This window comes from Triturus cristatus, chromosome 5_1 (genome assembly GCF_964204655.1).
Source record: "Triturus cristatus chromosome 5_1, aTriCri1.1, whole genome shotgun sequence".
Taxonomy (NCBI): domain Eukaryota; kingdom Metazoa; phylum Chordata; class Amphibia; order Caudata; family Salamandridae; genus Triturus; species Triturus cristatus.
The window spans coordinates 963,672,847-963,688,815 of NC_140587.1; positions in this window are offsets into that span (position 1 = coordinate 963,672,847).

Genomic DNA, 15,969 nt, shown 5'->3' on the forward strand with positions numbered 1-15,969 from the left:
ATTGTTGCTCACCCTTAAGGGCAGGGAAATGGCTATACGCCTAATGACCTGAATATTTTTAGGCCTGAGCCCCCAAAGGGCAGTCTTGAACACTGCATATCACCAAGAAGTAAGCCGATCATCAGAAGAACAGATGGGGTCAAGGCCTTCGCGATTACATCGCTGTAGTGGCATGAGGACATGAACAGGGGCTGCTCCTCCGCTAAGGCAGAGGAGCGTCCCCCACTGAGAAGGTCAAAGTGGAAAAAATTAAATGATAACTCAATGTTATTATAATTTTATTATGCCCATTGATCAGCTGGGTTGGGGCAGGGCTGCTCTGCTCACAGAGCTGGGCAGGGAGGATTGGTTTGCCCACTCCAAGTGTGCAGGTTCCTTTGGCCACCCCTTTCTGGCCGGTCAAACCGTCATGCGTTCTTTGCGTGTACTCCATGCAGGCTGACTTAATGGGTAGCCTGAGTACAGTGCTTCATTTGAAATTAAAAAAAAAGATGCAGGGTCCTCAGGTTTTACTTAGGAATCTGTTGACCGTGCTGTTTAAGGCTGGGGTTGCTGAATATCCATGCTGTCTACACCTGATTCCACCTTATGCCTCTTTCTTCCACCATCCTACGCTTCCCATCTCTACCTCACTACTGCAGGTTCCATCTCAACCTTGCCATGCGTTCTACCTCATTTCACTGTTTTGCCATTTTTTTCTCTTGCTCTCTTTTTTGCCTTTCTTTCTTTGGTTCTGGGCCAGCAAAACCATCATGCACACTTTGCATGTTCTCCACGTAGGCTGCATTACAGCCTGTGTGGAGAACATGCCCAGGTTCCCATTCCCTGCCTGAGTGCCGAACCACGGCGCCCAGACCAACCACAACGCTGCATTGCAGTATTGTGTTTGGCTCAGTGGAGCCTGGGGGCTTCCTGTTCTGGCCCCAAAAAAGAGACCGTGATGGAGAGATGGAGGAGAGACGCAGTGATAAGGTACATTTTATTATCTATTTTTTTTAAACCCCCATACCCAATTACCCCTGATCCGTGCTGGAGTTAAACGTTTTTATGGGAGAGAGGATCGGTTTATCACATTAAGGTTGCTTGTGGTTCAAGTCTGAAGCAAGTCTGAAGGGTAGTCTGAAGGGATACTCTTTCAGGAATTATTTCTTCATTACTACTACTGTGATATATATCACTAATCTTCGCAGAGTTCATCCAAAAATAAAGGTTTGTTTCACAATTGCCATGTGCATATTAATGAAAACATGACTGTTATCATATTTAGTATTTCCTTAAGTGTTAGGTGCTCAATTGGAAGGTCCCAAATGCATTGCATCTTGTAAAAAAGGCAGAACTAGAGTCCATGAAATCAAAAAAAGTTCAGAAGATACTTTATTCAACAAATCAATGCCATAAAAGTGAACATATAGGAGGCAACATTTCATCAATAAAAAGACATTGCGTTACAAATGACAAATACAATTTTAAGTTTTGTAAACCAGAAGATAAAGTTAAAATTATTGGATAGAGCAGAGGGTTTCATATAAAAAGTGCATAGTGCGAAATTCATATTACTATATGCAGGAAGCAAGTTAAAAATTCTTAACTGGGGCAGATGATAACGTATAAAATATCGAATACTAACTGGTGGAGTACAAAATACTACCTTCACATTATCATAAACAATTGGACAAATATTAATATTCAAGAAGTTAATTTTCGTACTCACAGACTGGTAGATACTGCAATTTAAAATTACTAAATAGAACAGGGGGTATCCAATGACGTGCAAAATGCTGTAATATAAAGTACAACGTGCTTAATTTACAATTTAAATAACAGTAAACATTCATGATTACATAAACAAAAAAGATGATTTGATAGTAATTGTTAAAATGACAACTTTTTTCTACATCTAATGGCTCCTGATAAAAAACTGGCAACCCCAAATTAGACCATAGGTGAAGATAGCATTTGGAGGTATAGCAAAGCGGGCCTAACTTGTAAAAAAATGGCAATCTTTAAGAAGGGGAAGTATAAATCTTTTACGCAACTGAGCATAAAAATCACAGAAAAAGATAAAATGTATGGTATCTTGTTCTGAAAAATCGTCACAAGGACAAGGTTTACGAGTACCTTGTTTCGATAAACCTTGTGGGACAGCTAAAAACCAAGTGATCAAGTGTAATCGAAATCTTGTTAACAGAGAACGATGAAAAACATTATTTACAATCAGTAAATGTGGTTGAACTTGATTATGCAAAGGTAATGTGATATATCTTCTAACCGTTGGTTTTATTAGCTCCTTTTCCTCCCTAAGGCCCTGTTGCTTCTCCAAGAACTGTGATTTAATGGCTCCAATTTTAGAGTTGCTCATCGGTTTCGGCCTGTTATATAAATCTGGGCAACCTAGCCATTTAGTCAGGTCCATTATATCCTTCAGCCATGGAATATCCAACGCTCTAGCCAAGGCTATACAGTCCATGATTACCAATTGGTTTAGTTTTGTGCTGGGGCTAGCCCAAATTCTGAGCCAACGTAGCAAAGGGGCTATTGCTATCTCATCCCCAATATACCACACCCCAGACTCTTCATGTAAAATAAACGCTGGGGTGGTGGAAGGAACCGCCAAAAGTTTACGTAAAAATGTATCTTCGGCTCTTTGAATCTCTTTACCTTCCTTATAGCCCCAAATATCACAACCATAGGACGCCATGGGGATACACTTTTCTTTATACATTTTCAACAGGGCGGGTAAAGGTTGGCTTCCTATCTTCTTTGCAAAATTTAGGGTAGTCCCCGTTGCTCTGGTCAAGGTATTCTTTTTTTGTATAATTTGTGCTCCCCACGACCCACGGTCATCAAAGAATACCCCCAAATATGGAAATGTTGGGACTTTTGTTAGTTTGACCCCCTTGCAATGAAATTTAAACTTCGGGGGTTTTCGGGAGCCAATAGACATTATATGTGACTTCGTAACATTTATCGATAGATCTAAAGAGTCCATAAAAACTATAAAACCATCTAGTAATCTTTGGACCCCCACAGCTGTTCTTGCAAGTAAAACCTGCATATAACAATGTGGGTATTTTCTTGTCACCAACCCTAGGGATATCTATACAGCTAGTTGTTAAGAAATCCCCCAGCTTATTTATATACAGAGTAAAAAGGAGGGGGGCCAGTATACATCCCTGACGTACCCCCCTCTTTACATCCCAAGGGCTTGTCAAGTCACCATTTTTATTATATCTAACTGCGGCCGTGTTTTTTTTCATGAATCTTGAGTAAAAAAGCCACTAACTGGGGTTCAAGGCCCAAATCCCTTAACATTATCTATAGTTTGGACCTATTTATGCAATCAAACGCTTGTGTCAGATCCATAAAAGCCAAATGTAGTACTCCCTTTTTGGCAATCGTATACTTTCCTATGACTAAATGTAAGTTAAGACATTGGTCCAGAGTCCCTTTACCTGTCCTAAAACCGTATTGTAAATCGGAAATAACGTTAAAGGGTCTAGCCAAGTCGTCAGGAGCTCTAGAATGACTTTGCCCATAATTTTAACAGCAGAGTCTAAAAGAGAGATCGGCCTATAACTTATAGGGTCGTCTCGTGAACCTTTTTTAAAAATAGGGACAATGGCTGCTTTTCCCCAGGATGACGGGACACTTTGTGAACACGCCGTGTTAAAAACATGTGCTAAAATTCTCGACCAAACACTAGCATCAGCCTTAAACAGGTCTGCTGGGACCCCATCGGGGCCCGGAGCCTTTCCCCCCGCTGTGGATAAAATTGCGTTATAAACTTCCTCTACGCTAAAAATAAGCTCTGCACTAATATGCTCACCCTCCACGGGCTCTGTAATCTCCTCTAAACTGGCATTATTAAAAATACGGCTAAAGTGCGAAACCCATTGGTCAGGTGGAATTAAACACTCTTAATTTTTGGAGTCAGAGAGGAAAGGGCTATTGACTACTGACCAGAAATTTGCGCTATCTTTCAATACGCATGCTTCGCTCAGGGCTTCCCACGCCTGCTCTTTTAACTGGTTCTTTCTATTTTGAATAGCCAATTTATAGGCCGTCCTTTTAGCTCTAATTTCTATTCTATCTCTGGGGATACGTTTGATGGCCTGTAAAAGTTCCCTATGAGTTTTAGAACAAGAGCTATCAAACCATCTTTCGGCCTTCGAACAGCTGACCTTGCTCACAACAGTAAGGTCTGCAGAGATTTGTTTTGTTAATGTTTCGAAGGCTTCTAAAATGGTAAAGTCATCTGTGGATGAATCTAGGCAGAGTTGGATTTCCGAAGCACAAGAGGTGTACAGGTTTTCAAGGAAGCTATCTGGGATAATCCTTTCCCATTTTGATCTTTAGTTGTGATATCTTTATTTATAATATGGGTAGTTATCCCCTTGAGTTCAATCGCAGAGAGTGAGATTGTAAGTATAAGGGGATTATGGTCACTGTAACATGACCAAGAAACTGTAAAGTCCACAATATTTGAGGCTAGTGATGCAGTCAGAAAGATATAGTCAATGGTACTGGACCTTCCATTCCCTGTAAAAGTTGGTACTGGCTCCTCGCTGTTTTTTTGCCAAGGACATAGTAAATTATGGGTTGAAAGGGTGTTTTCCAACAAAGTGCCAGCTGGTGTATGTTCAAAATGATTTAGCGTAAGGGGAAACTCCCCTTGGTCCAGTTCAATAATACATACAGTTCAGGGTACACGAATGAGTATTAAAATCCCCATAAATTATTAAATAATAATGTGAAGATTTACACTCCTCATAATTTTCCAGAAACTCCTCTAGGATTAGCAAATGTGCTAGCTCGTAATCTCTGGAGAAGGAATTATAAAAATGTACTACTAGCAAAGTGGCACGATTTATAAATGAAAGTTCTACCGCTAGCAAGTGGTGAGATTTACATTCAACCATTCTGAATTTACAGGAGAGTTTTAATGAAAACATTAAAAGTAAACCCCCTTGTGCTCTACCCATATTGGAAGGAATAGCATATTTACAAAAAGATTTAAAACCATCTAAATAGAAACAGTCATTTACCTCCCACGTTTCCTGAAAGGCAATAATATGATGATCTGCTAGAAAAATTTCCCAGTTTAAAAGGCCTCTTTTTGACCTTAGGCCCGCTATATTCCACGACAAAATGTTCTCATGGACAGTCAAAGATGAGGGCGTTACAATGTGGCGATCCAAAGGCTCAGTAAGAGGTAATATAGAGGTAGGCACATTTGAGGAACAGTGATTGATCACAATGTCCATGAAATCGTTCACAGGGAATTTTTGATGTTTGTTAGGTTTTTGTGAGGGGAAAGAAGCACACTTTCCTCCAAATAATGTGCGTTACTCATGCTACCTCAGCGTCACCATTGAATGTTACCAACTTCATTGTGTTTTAACTTACCCCATAATTGGAGTCGCCTATGAATGCTACATTAGTAAACAGTAATGAAAAATATATCACTTTCCAATCACCCCACTGAATTGCTTATGAGAAATTTGGAAATTAAACTAATAAGTAACAAAAATAATTTCCCATTTCTTCTTGCATAACTCATTTCAAACAAAAAGGGTAGACACCAAGATCTAAAGCAATGCCAGAAGTTTGGTCTGCATGGAGTATAATATCCTAGAAGAGTGATGCAACTACCTAAAATGTATTGGCAATGAGGCAGGGAAGTATGTCTATAGGAGGGGCAACCAGTTTTATACACTTCCTCAATCATGTGTACGTGTTTAATTAACATTAGCAGGTAATTAGCATTCAATTCAAGTATCAGAAAGCTTTCTTAATATGGCAGAAATGCCTCCCCAGATATAAATATTGCATTCTTTTATCAGTACGTAACAGCTTCCTTTATGAGTAAACATTTGTGCCGAGGGAGAGTTATTTATACATTTCATATGACCTTTTGAAACTTTTCCTAAAAGAAAGGCAGACAAGGTAAATATTCGCTTTCACTTACAATTAGAGTTTTGTGGCTAGGGCTGCTTACCAAATCATATATGATTGTCATTTGCTCCTCTTGCGGACTTTGCGGAGTTTTCTGCACTCCGCATTACGCGGAGATCGCGGAGTTCCGAAAAACTCTGCTTCGCGTTGCGGAGCGGAGTTTTTTCCTCGCTTGCGTTCGTCAACATCAAATTGGCGAGCGCGAGCGTGGAAAATCGACATCCCAGTGAGATTTCTCAACGCGGGGCGATCAAGTTTCTCATTACGAGTGGTCGCGTATACTCATGACAGCTCACGTTGAGATACTGCCCGTTGAGAAAGCTGTAAATCGTGTAAAAATCTACTCGAGTGGCAGAAAAGGAAAGCAGGGACCGCTCGCACTGTGCATGGTGCCATTCGCAATGATTGCACAGTGCGAACAAGTATCCGGCACTGTACAATCCCTGCGAACTGCATTTTTCTATCGTACTCAGCCGCTTGCGGAGCTCTGCGTAGTGCGGCAGAGTTTTCTTTTTCACTTTGCGGAGTTCCACGTAGTGAAACTCCGCAAATTCCACCCAGGATTAGTAAATTACACTTTTGTAGTAAGTCCAACACTACATATAGTCAGTCAGAAAAACTTTATTCGGTTTTTGTTCTAAAACCATAAAAGTTACATAGACATAAAAACAATTTAAGTGAAAATACGTAGTTTAAGATGATAGCCATTTCCACAATTAGAATCAGGTAAATAGATAAACAAGCCTGAGGAAACAAACTTTACACATCCTTACAAATCCTGAATTTAACAGCAGCTTTTAAAAGCCCTACTATAAAAAATATACAGTCCTCTTTCATTAGTTGCAGGAACACAAGTGCCGGGCTAACCTGTCTAAAATTCATTCTTTTTAAAATAGGAACCAGAAATTGCTTGCGAGGAATTTCATATAATTTACATAAAAACAGGAAGTGCAGCGTATCTTGCGGAGACTGTCCGTCGCAGCCGCAGGGCGCTGGCACTTGACCTCTATTAAAACCCTTGGGTCTAGCGAGCAAAAGGTGAGAGAGGTTCAACCGAAACCTAGTTAACAAGAATTTCTCATGTGTTGACAGAGACCCCATAAGATAAGGTTCCGTCATGGGGGTTGTCTTGAGCATTATATACATCCGGACACTGGGTTTCAACACCTCCTTAGCTTCCCTTTCCATTTTCCTTAGGGACAAATAGGCTATCTTCATCGATTCCACATCCTTCTTTATGATGACATCAGGATTGGAAAATAGATCACCCCGCCCTATCCCATCAAAATATATCTCAGCTACGGGATACGAGCCGAGTTTTCAAGGGACATACACTCTCTTAGGATCAGGTGGTTGAGAGGTAGATCTTTATTCAACCAACATTTTAGCCAGAAAATCAAGGGTCGCAAAGCAAGAGCATCACTTAAATAGGGGACCCCCAGTTCCTTGTGGACCGCTAGATTAGAAGTTCCACGGGGAACACATAATAAGCGTTTCAGAAAGTCATTCTCCGCTATCTGGAGGGATTCTGCAACAGTGTACCCCCAAATTTCACTACCATAGGAAGCTATGGCCAGGCTTTTGACCTGGTACACTTGCAACATAGCTCCTGTTGGTTTCTTCCCTACTTTAGATGCAAAATTAAAAATTGCTGTGTTAACCCGGGCCAGATCCCCTTTTTTCTTCAGTATTAAGGGGCCCCATTTAAGCTGGTCATCAAAAAGGACCCCTAATTAAGAGAATACATTCGTGCGGGGGATCTTGGAGGGGCCTACACTAAATTGGAAGCTCTTTTTCGACGGTTGCCCCAATTTCATGACATAGGACTTGGAATTATTGATTGCCAGGTCCCAATCAGTCATGAATCTGGAGAAAGTGGTTAAAAGAGATTGCAAACCCAATTCGGTCCTAGATATGAGGACGGCGTCATCCGCCTATAGCAGGACAGGAATAACTCGCAGTCCTATACAGGGGTAGTCAAATCCAGTTGCCCTTAATGCACTATCCAGTTCGTTAATATAAACATTAAATAAAAAAGGTGCCAGAATGCAACCTTGCCAGACTCCCTTCTTGATCTCAAAATCCCTTGTGACCTACAAATCCTTTGAAAACCTAACATTGGCTTTAGTTGATATATGCAGGTGCTCGAGGAAATTGACAATACTGTTCTCCACCCCTATTGCCCTACACACCGTCCCATAGAAAATAGTGAGGTTGGCACTCAAAATAAAAGCTCATATGAACAAATGTTAGATTGAAAGTTGGCCGGTTTAAGATACATTGATAGAAAACAAGATAGGTGGTTTACAAATAAAGGTTTGACTGAGTATGTTATGAGTTGGAAAACATCCTTGTAAGAAACAACACGCAAGGACATTCAGAATTGTAGGTTCAATACAAACTAAAGCATACCACACACATAATGGGGCATAGTACAGTTTTCTCACCCATACAAGCTGTTTCTGCCTATCAATATATTTGCTTTGTTTGGTGGGTTGACACAGTGCTATTGTTATTATTTTTTGCCTCTGAGTAACAAGAGGTTTTATTTTAGTGGTGCGTTGAATTCCTGTTGTGAGGTGCTGAACTAAATAGACATTAGAGCTGAGTTTCAGTGGAGGAGGCAAACTAGATAAAAAGGCTGGATCTTGAAGAATTACAGGGAGGTTTGGGTTAAGTTAGTAGCAGATCTTAGAATTTGGGTGGGAGTGTAGTAGGCTAGGATAGCAGAACACAGCTAAGCACAGCATCAACCCGTGGCTGGACCCAACTACTCCTCACTCCACAGAAGAGTGCAATCCTATCAAACTCTTCTTCAAGGAAAACACACAGAAGGCCATCAACTATACCAAGCCTACTTCATCTCTCATGCACGTCATTTACCATAGAATCCCAAAATGGTCAGCCTTTAAAGCCTTAGCTCCATCCGATCTGGCTGACATACTCAACTCCCTGAAAGCCACTTCTTATTAAGATGGCATCTTACTATCGTCCTTCATCAAAGCTTTCTCTTGGTATGCTCTCTTACCCCTTCTTACCATTGGCCATGCCTCCATCACTCAAGGCATCTTTCCAGAAGTTCTCAATCCTGACCAGGTCCTCCCACTCAAAGAGAAATCTACACTACACCCTGATGGCTTTGCCAGTTACCGGTCCATCATTCACCTACCATCCACTGGGAATATCATTGAAAAAGCTATCTATGTTTAGCTCCAACATCACACCATTGCTAACCATCTTTTGCATGATTACCAATCTTGCTTCAGATGACGCTGCAGCATGGAGACTGCTAAATGCCCTCTTGGCCACAGATAAAGATGACCCCTTCCTCCTGATATTGCCGAACTTCTCTGCTGCCTTCGACACAGTCGACCATAGCACCCTCATATGCAGCCTCAAATCACAAATGGGATTCAGCAAACATATCCTTAACTGATTCTCCTCCTACTTTTGTAACCACTGCTAATTTGTTCACATGGGCAACTCCAGTTCAAAACAGATCTGTATCACATTTTGATTTTTATATGGAGTCACTGTGTGCTCTACTTAACAATAACAGCAACAATATTCACAAAAATGGAAATGATATACAATGCTACTTGACAGTCTTCTCTCCTTCAAACATCCAATGACCTAATCCCCTCTTTCACATCATCAAAACCTGGGCGTCAAGCATCTACCTGAAGCTGAACTCAACCAAGGCAAAATCCCTTTTATTTGCCAAGAACAACAAATAAGCTATAGTACAAACTTGGCTCACTTTCATGAACCTTGACGACTTTGAACCTTAGCTCTGATGCCAGCCTCTCTCTCAAGGAAGAAGCGCCATTGCCACTTAGAACATTATCATCCTCCCGAGAACTAAGCTCTCTCTCAAGGAACACATTGCCAAAGAAGCAAAGACAGCCTGGTACCAGCTCTCTCTTCTAAATAAAGTCATTCATGAATCCCTCTTACAGGGTAAGATAGTTACTCCCATTCCTAAGAAGCCCAACGGGGATCTCTCGGATCCTAACAACTTCCAACCTATCACCAGCATCATGACACTAGCTAAATTGCTAAAAAAATACGTCCACTCGCAGCTATGAAATCACATAGAGAAATAACAACTCCATGACCCATATCAGTCGGGTTTCAGAACAGCGCACAGTACTGAAACGGCACTAACTCACACTGTAGATGACGCCTTGAGATCCCTTGACCAAAATGTCCCTTGTCTCCTGATCCTTCTGGACCTATCCTCAGCCTTTGATACCATCAAACATGAAAATCTGATTGCTCTTCTTCAGCACAGGGTGGGTCTCTCAGGCCTGGTCCTAAACTGATTTGCTTCTTTCTTACATAACCGCACACAAAGGATCAAAGTTTACTATTCCCTTGCATCCAGTACCCCTTTCATGATTGGAGTCCCTCAAGGGTCCGCGCTCTCGACCACTCTCTTCAACCTTTTTATGGAACCACTTACTATCATTCTGAACCTTGCTAACATTCAGTTCCACATGTATGCGGATGACACACAACTGTACTTGAAGATCTCCTCTCAAGAGGACATAAAAACGCTAAACACTGCACTTGCACAAACCCAACAAGGGTTAGCTCAGAACCATCTTCAGTTAAATACTCTCAAAACGGAATTTCTTAAGATTGCCACCCAATCACTCGGCACCTACTCTAGACTGGCTTAAACAACTCACTGCTCTTAATTGTTCCCCTCATGTGGTAGACTCCGCTAAATCCTTAGGCATCACCTTGGACAAACACCTAAACATGCAAGTGCACATCAGTGCAGCTATTAGGGAAGCCAACTTTCAACTTAATACCCTTAAGAAAATCAAGCCTTTCCTTCCCCCGAAGACATCAGGCCGGCGGTTCAATCCCTGGTGATCTCTAGACTGGAATATGGTCTGGGACCCTTGCTGGTCTTCCCAAAGCTAGCTTGGCCCCGTTCAGAGCCACCATGAACGAATAGGCCAGACTTATCACGGGTTCCAGAAAGAATGACCACATCTTCCCCGACCTTCTGCAACTAAATTGGCTACCTATCAAAGCCAGGATCTGCTTCAAGATAGCTTGCTTGACCCATAATGCCATACATTACAGCACCCTGATCTATCTGGCAAATAAGCTTGCACTTTCGTGCTCAGGCCGGAGCCTAAGAAGTACATCCACCCTACTCTTGAAACCGCCCAGATTAAAAAAGAAAAGATCTTACAATCGTGCTTTCACTGGTCTTGCTCCAAGAATCTGGCATTCCATGCCACCTGAGATCAGATCCAATCCTTCCACTGCATCTTTCAAGAAACTTGTCAAACCGCTATTCTTGAATGAACTTTAACAGCATCGACTTGTTCTCATGCTCTTGCTCTGTCAAAATGTTGATTCTTTTTGTACTACGTTGATGTGATTTATTGTATGCTTGTCTGTTTAATTGATATCGTGCTCAAGGACACTTCTGTTACTGCTTCCCCGCTTTGTTTTTAACCTCTTCCTCTGTCCCATTGTGATTTGGTTACCCATGTTTTCGCCAAATCTGTATAGCGCTGTGATACCCATTAGGGTCTTGTTCGCACTTTCTAAAACTTTTCAAATAAATAAAATAAAGTCAAACCATTTCTTCCAGAAAGTGACTTCAGAACTACTGTTTGAGCCCTTTTGCTCTCACATCTAGGTAGTGATAGTGACGAACTCCATGGCCTCCTGTATACAACAATGGCACCCCAGAGGGACATCCTACGCACCGCAGAACCACCATTCCAGGGCCTGAAGAAACAAGATTATATCACCCACAGCATATCCTGTTAGAACTCCACTGGAAGCCCGCACCATCTTCAAAACCAGCTACATTATTTGCAAAGCCATCATAACCAGCATCTCACTTATCATGCAGACACCCCACAGCCTGGACACCATCAGATTGCAGATTAAGAAGTGTAAAAAAGTTAAGCACAAGACAAAAGGCCTTTTCCATTTGTGCATCCTGAATCTGAAACAGCATCCCTGTGTCCACCCCTAAAGCTGCTTCAATTTAGGTGAGAGTTGAAGGCTCACCTCTTTATAGAACTATATGTCACAATGCTTTAACTGTCCATAACCCAGCTTCTTCACCTAATACACGCTGACTGTAAGCTTGCCTTTGACCATGTAAGGTTCTCTGCTGCCTTTTGACTAGGTTAGAGGTATAGATATACACTATACATATAAACATATGCACAGCAAAGAAGTAATTTGGGAACGGTCCATGGACAGCTTTGAAGCCATTGTGAGAAGTTATGTAAAAAGTACAGTTTTTGGGAGAAAGTCAATAGCCTTTGATGATTATCATGAAATCAAAGAATGTCCAGCTAGAGTGTAGGTTTCTGCTGATCAATAATAATACTTTTTCCTAAATAAAGAACAAATGATGGTAAAGGCACACTAGTAGACTATTGGAGTAGTCCCGATTGCTGAGTCCTACTGAATAGATCAGTGCCTTGGCCCTGTGGAATAGGATATATTGACATAACTTGCATATATCTAGTACCAATACCTTGCTGCAGATGCTATGATGGTGATAAAATATTCTAGATGTAAAGAAAGAATGAAAAGGGCATTAAGGTTTCTTTTTGATGGGTCAAAGTTCAAACTGAGAATAGTAAACGTGAACTAGGAATAGAGATCGATAGCATAAGACCTATGCTGATAAATTCAGCAAAGGAAGCAAGGGGGCACTCAGTGCCAAACAGAAATGAGACAGGAGTGTTGAAATTGTAGAACAGTAAATGAGAAGATGACTTTGGTGCCATCTACAGAAAAATGGTGATAGAAACTAAAATGGAAGGTAGGGGTAGTGATAGAGAGAGGGAATAGTGACTAGGACTCAGCCTTGGGAGTGGGGACCAACTAGTAATAGAGAAGGCAATGGAGAAGTTGGAGAGCGTTTGGAGTGCCATGCAGCAGCTCAAACAATTTGGGAGAAAACCACATGAGGGCAGATCCAGCAATGTCATGGTTCTTTCAGTAGGATGGCAAAGTAAGACTGTCAACAGTGCCAAGGGCTGCAGAAAGATCAAGCAGTATGGGGATAGTTGCAATGTATTTGTGATGAGTAATGGAGATGTTCCTACTTAGGAGAGCTCTATTTTTGTGAAGTAAAATATCCAGATACCTGATTGGGGGAGTTTAAGCAAATTGTTAAAGTTAGATATTGTGTAAGCCAGTTGAAAACAAAGCATTGAAATGTTTTCCATGAAGGTATTACCCATATTTAAGTGAGTGGCTCATCTGACTCTTGACTTGTTATCCTGCTTAGTTATTTTGTTCCTCCTGATGCCAAAGGGAGCTTGGTTCTTTGCCGATTCTCACCAGTGCAATCTACATCACCAATCAAGATCTACACAAATTACTAAAGAAGGCTTTTTCTCTTGAGGATTTTCTTCCTTGCTGTGTCCCACTAAAGCAGTGACTTGTCACTTTAAAAGTATATTATTTTCTGCAGGGTGGCACTGTGACTACTTGAAGTCTCCCTTACTTAGCTCAATCTCGAAGTGCACACAATAGACCTACATTGCATCCAATCCTTAACAACATAAATGATCTGTAGTGGTACTCTATTTCTATTATTGCCTACCTCAACCTAGAGTGGTGGGAGGCGTTGGCAATGCACCTTACACAAACCAACTGTACATTTCCTTGTCACTTGTGTGTAATGATTTTCCTTCTTAGATTAATCTTTCTACTATGGCAAAATCTTAAAATAGCCATCTACTTTCTGCATTTCCACATCAAAGGTCACCTGAGCAAGGAGAGAAAGCACAGAGGCTGTATCCACCAGCATCCCCACCCCCAACAAGATCATTGTTCACCAGCCAAGTGCATACGTATTTACCATCACATTAACGCTAACGTAATTTAGATGATTATCGTGTAAAAACCTAACTCAATCTAGATGTGTAAATTATGGAACCAGTACACACTACATTAAAGCAGAAATAGCCCACTAGAAGCAAAAAGTATTACGATGGCCAGAGTTTAATTTTTGAATAAATATGTACCACAACTTGATGTCACAATATATAAAGTCTAAAAAGAAGAAGCTATAGCGCATTTCAAATTGCATTTTAATAACTAGAGAAACCATCACCTTGGTGAATGACTGTGCTCAGTAGATGGAATTAAGGCATGGGTCAAAAATCCTCGTTTCCAGCTATAAATAATATATTAAAAGCATATAATTTCTCAACCATTGTCGGACAATGTTCACATATGAAGATTTAAGACAGAAAGAATATACACAAATAATACAGTTTTACTCTGTGAACCCTCTGCCCAGTATGTCTTCTGTATTACAATACACGGTTTCTGCCACAGTTTCTATGCCGGCCTTTCTGTAATGGAAACCCTGTCAGAAAGTGTGTCTGGGGGCCCCGAGGAAGGCCCTCTTCTGTATTCAGCTTCCGGTGGGGGTGCGAGGGGGCACCTATGGCAGCCAACTGTTGATCCCTGCACCTTGTGGCAGGCACCTGGAGGGATGAACACAGACTCCATTTTCTCATTGGGGGCTTGTGTTACGGCCTCATTGTAATTAGGTGGTCGGGACTGGTGTTTTTAGTAGTTTTATTTTGGTTGTGATATTTAATTGGGATCTAGGTGTGTAGTGTTTTTGTGAACATATTTTGTATTAATTAATACAAACATTATTGTTATTTATATCTTTAATTTGTGTAATTATGTATATATTCTGTAGGTTTCGTGTTTTGGGTGGATATTTTTTATTTGAAATATATATAGATGCCATATTGAGACGAAATAAAATTTAAATTGGAGAACTGATCCTCAGCGGTGTCGGTACCTCTGTGTAAGGCGAGCAGAAGTTGCGAGAATATATATCTATATTATATATATATATATATATACATATATATTATCTACTGGCGGTCGCCAGTAGATAGTTATAGTTAGGACCGTGTTTCCATAGGAAATCCGCAACATTCTATTTGGAATAACTTTCGCGCCGATTGACAAATCCTCGCGAAATTTTCAAAATGGGTGGGGCGCTCCGCTCCTTCCCTGAAAGTCTTGGGGGGATTCGTCAAGCGGGGGCTGAGAAAAAGGGGGGGTCCCAAAACGCGTTTTCCCCATGCATTTTTCCATAGTCCAAGCTACAGCCCGAACGGCTGAAAAGAATTACTTGAAATTTGGCAGAGAGGTAGTCCTCAGTTCAGGGATGTGCCTTTTGCAGGTCTGGTGTAAATCTGTTCATTAGTTCCTGAGAAAATTGCAGTTAAAAGCATATATATATCTATAAGCGCGCACCGTGCGCGTACGGTAAGCATACCGTACGCGCACGGTGACGTGCGCGAGCGCAATTCTGATTGGTTGTTAGATGTCAGTAAACATTCGAATCGGTCGAAATCAGGAAGTGTCGGCCGCCATTTTGTCTCTCGCAGTCTGAGGCAATGAAAAACAAAGGGGGAAAACGTGAGAAGGGGGCAGGATGGACAGGTCCTGACCCCCTAGCCTTTGTCAGGGGGTCACTGAAGGACCCCCAAGGGTAAAAAAAAAATATATTTTTTTTTGCGAAACATCGCGGGGTGCGTGCACCGTACGTGCATGGCACGAACAACGCATCGTGGGGGCTTGGAGCGTGAAGCGCACCAAGCGCCCACAGCGCGCGCATGGTGCGCGAAGCGCACCGTGCGCGTACGGTACGCGCACGGTGAAAAAATAAAAAAAAAATACATAACTTAGCATTTAAAAAACCGTACAAATTCACTGAAAAAACCATAGGTTTTACACACTTTATAGTTAGGAATTAGCATTTAAAAAACCTTGCAAATTCACTTAAAAAACCATAAGTTTCACACATGTTATAGTTAGCTGGACATTTCACTCGTGAAAAACCAATGAAATTCCCCATTATAGTTAGTGCAGGCAACTATAACTCACGCGACCGCAATCCTCTGCTGATGACGTCAGATATTACATCACTGATGACATATGTGTCTTTCTGAAAAAAAAATATTTGTAATATATGTA